This window comes from Alexandromys fortis, unplaced genomic scaffold, assembly GCF_014885135.2.
Source record: "Alexandromys fortis isolate MF-2015 unplaced genomic scaffold, M_Fortis_MF-2015_v1.1 scaffold_84, whole genome shotgun sequence".
Lineage (NCBI taxonomy): Eukaryota > Metazoa > Chordata > Mammalia > Rodentia > Cricetidae > Alexandromys > Alexandromys fortis.
The window spans coordinates 2,603,262-2,606,418 of record NW_026068017.1 but is presented as its reverse complement, the minus strand read 5'-3'; the positions used below and the strand labels follow the sequence as shown (position 1 = coordinate 2,606,418).

Genomic DNA, 3,157 nt, shown 5'->3' with positions numbered 1-3,157 from the left:
TAATATCACTTAATGTCAATGGACTCAACTCACCTATAAAAAGGCACAGGCTAAGAGATTGGATACGAAAGCAGGATCCAACATTCTGCTGTTTACAAGAAACACACCTCAAACACAAAGACAGGCACCTACTCAGAGTAAAGGGATGGGAAAAGGCTTATCAAGTTCCCTTCTAGTTCCCTGCTTATCAACATGTAGCAGTTACCTCTCCAGCACTGTGTCTACCTGTAAACTGCCCTATTTCACCATGATGATAATGGGATGAATCTCTAAACTGAAAGCAAGCCCCAACAATCAAATGTTTTCTTGTCATGATGTCTCTACACCACTAGGAATCCTAACTAAGATACTCACCCTGACATCTTTTATCCCTTGACTTTAGCCAAGGTTCACTCATTTTCCTTATATGCAATGGCTTCCTACTTATCTCCCAGCCTGGTCTGACTTTTCCCCTCAATTTTACTTTCTCACTAATAGCCAAAACTTCTTCCTATCCCATGGTGTTGTCCCCAGGCCCTGAAGTTCACTGTCTCTGCAAGCAGCTTAGTGTTCCTTGTTTCTCTGGCCCTATATGGTCTCTGTCTCTGTATACACTCGGAATTTTTCTGAAGCTCCACTTCAGGCCACATCTAATTCTATCATCTGTATCGAGGTCCTTCAAGGCTTACTTCTTTATAACCACAGACACAGAAATAACTTATGCTAGCAAAGAGCAGGAAAACCTCAGCTCACTAAGATATTCTATCTAGGCAATATAGAAGGCTACTCAGAATGGTATTGTACTAGACTTTCAGTACCAGAGAACATAGTCTTGATTCATTAAAAAAATAAATATGAATATAAGATAACAGATACTGTGTGGCTCAGGAATCCCATAGAAAAATATATACAGAATGGAAAGATTAAAGGGGGTGTCACATTTCTTCTTTCATGCTGTGGATCAAACCTAGGGTCATGGGCTTATTAGAGGAGGTGTTTTGAATGAGATGTCACCTAGTCATGCGCATTTGAATGCTTGATCCTTAACTGGTGGTTCTCTTTGGGGATACTTAGGAGGTGTGGCTTTGTGGGAGTAAAAGAATCACTGGGGATAGAGTTTAATATTTCAATGGCTTGAACCACTCCAACTGCACTCTTTCTGCTTCCTGCTTATGGTTCAAGAGTGAACTCTCAGCTGAGGATACAGTCATATCCTTTTCCTCTGCCACGATAGACCCTGATCCCTCTGAACAATAATCCCAGATAAACTCTTCTATAAGCTATCTTGGTCATGGACAGCAACAGAAAATTAACCAACACACCAGGTAATCTCTCTACCAAATGAGTAGCATCCCTAGTCAATGATATTTTGAGACAGCATCACACTATGTAGACCAGGCTGGATGGGACTTCTGACCTCCTTGTGTCACCTTCAGAGTCTGGGATGACGTGTGCACACTCAATCTCAGTTAATTCAATATTTAGTGCTGTCCTCTCTTAGAAAAGAAATTATGGAGGATATTAATTTTCTGTTGTTTTGATAACTGATAAATCCTCATTCTTCTATAGCAAGTATGTTTTTATTATTCCATCCTATTTTTTGAAGTTGTTCATTCTATTTTATTTTTGTTATCTCATACACGGGTACAGAGTAAAGTGGGTGATTTGTGGAAAATGACATGTCAGCAAGCAAAGGAAGGATGAGCAAGTGACTAAGACAAGCACTAGAGACAGCACAGGCATCATCTTAGCTGTCGGGAAAATGGCAGTGCTATAGGTCACTCCTACATGTGTCACTGAGGAGGAGTTTCAGGATGCTTTCCAGGAGAACAATTCATGTCAACCTACAGGCGAACAAAGGACATTTTGCCTGGGGAGGGAAAGGTCTCTGTGTTTGTTTTTAAAAGGAGCAATGCATTTGACATTTTCACTGATACTGTCTTCCCAGGCAAACACATTATACATTAGAATATCTTATAATAGCAGAATTTGGCCTTTAGAAATAGAGATTTCTATTTCTTTTGGGATTTACAAGGTGTCTGTCAGCCCAAAATCTCTTCATGGAAAATTGAGTACTTGGGTCCCAGTGTTAAACAACCAATATCATTACTTTTTTTCTCTCACCAATGATTAAGGCCAGTGCTGCCTACAGATTTCTGCAGCAAATATTGTTATTGTGCTTATCTGGTTGCATTATCTTGTAAAAAATACCAATTTGCTAGGACCTCTACTTTCTGTGCAGATGAAGTCTGGTTTAGATGACCTGTATGTTCTAAGAGTCTAGGATAATTAAATTGTTAGTCAATTAAATTATTAATATATGTAGTATGAAAAGAAAAGTTCAGATGAAAACATTAAGTCTAGTATTTATCAACCTTTTTTACTCTGTTTTTCCTCAAGTCTATAATAATACATACATGTGTCTAGTAATTTCTCGGCAGCATTTTATCATAAATTTATATAAATAGCACAGTTCACCCATCACCGCATAAAGTACCTTTGTTCTTGTAAATAGACGTGATAATCACAATTTTCATACTTTACAAAAAATAAATTAAAAGCTCCCATGTCATATAGTTATCTTGTAGTATAACATTTCCTGGTGTACATTGGCTATTAATATAAAATGAGAGTCATTGAGACAACTTCCTACTGAATATAACACAGTTTAATGACATTTGTTTTCTTCGACAAGTTTTCCCTTCTCTCCTCATCCTCTTCCTGTTCTCTTACCTTTGCTCCACTACTTTTATACTATATATTTTTCACATGGGCTCTTGCTGGGTTATTCAGATTAGTGTCAAAGTGTCAGGAGCCATTTCAGGCTTCTCCTTTCTCACGTCTCACAGTGCCTTGAGGTGGAAATCTTGAGACAGAAAACTTACAAAGTTAACTAAGACACTGGGTGCTGACCTTGGAGATTCCAGCTTCAGACAGCGCCTCAGAATGTCTTCTTTGTTTGCTGCTTATCACTAACAGCAGGTGCCCTAGCCACTGACCTTGCAACTGCCCTGCTTAGCTGCCTAACTACGGAGTCCCTCCCCCCCCTTCCCCTTCCTCAGTTCCCCCTGCCCCGAGCTCCTCACTGAGGAGTATATAAGACATAAAACTTGCTTCAATAAACGGGATGCCTTGACAAGGAATACTGCTTGGCATCCGTTTCTCCCCCCCCCCCCCA

The 3,157-nt window shown here is 39.6% G+C and overlaps 1 protein-coding gene across 1 annotated transcript in view; it reads right to left on the bottom strand.

The window, feature by feature from the left end:
• The window catches only part of LOC126514136 (NACHT, LRR and PYD domains-containing protein 1a-like), a 30,010-nt gene that overhangs the window by 23,629 nt on the left and 3,224 nt on the right, over positions 1-3,157 (bottom strand). The window lies entirely within an intron of this gene.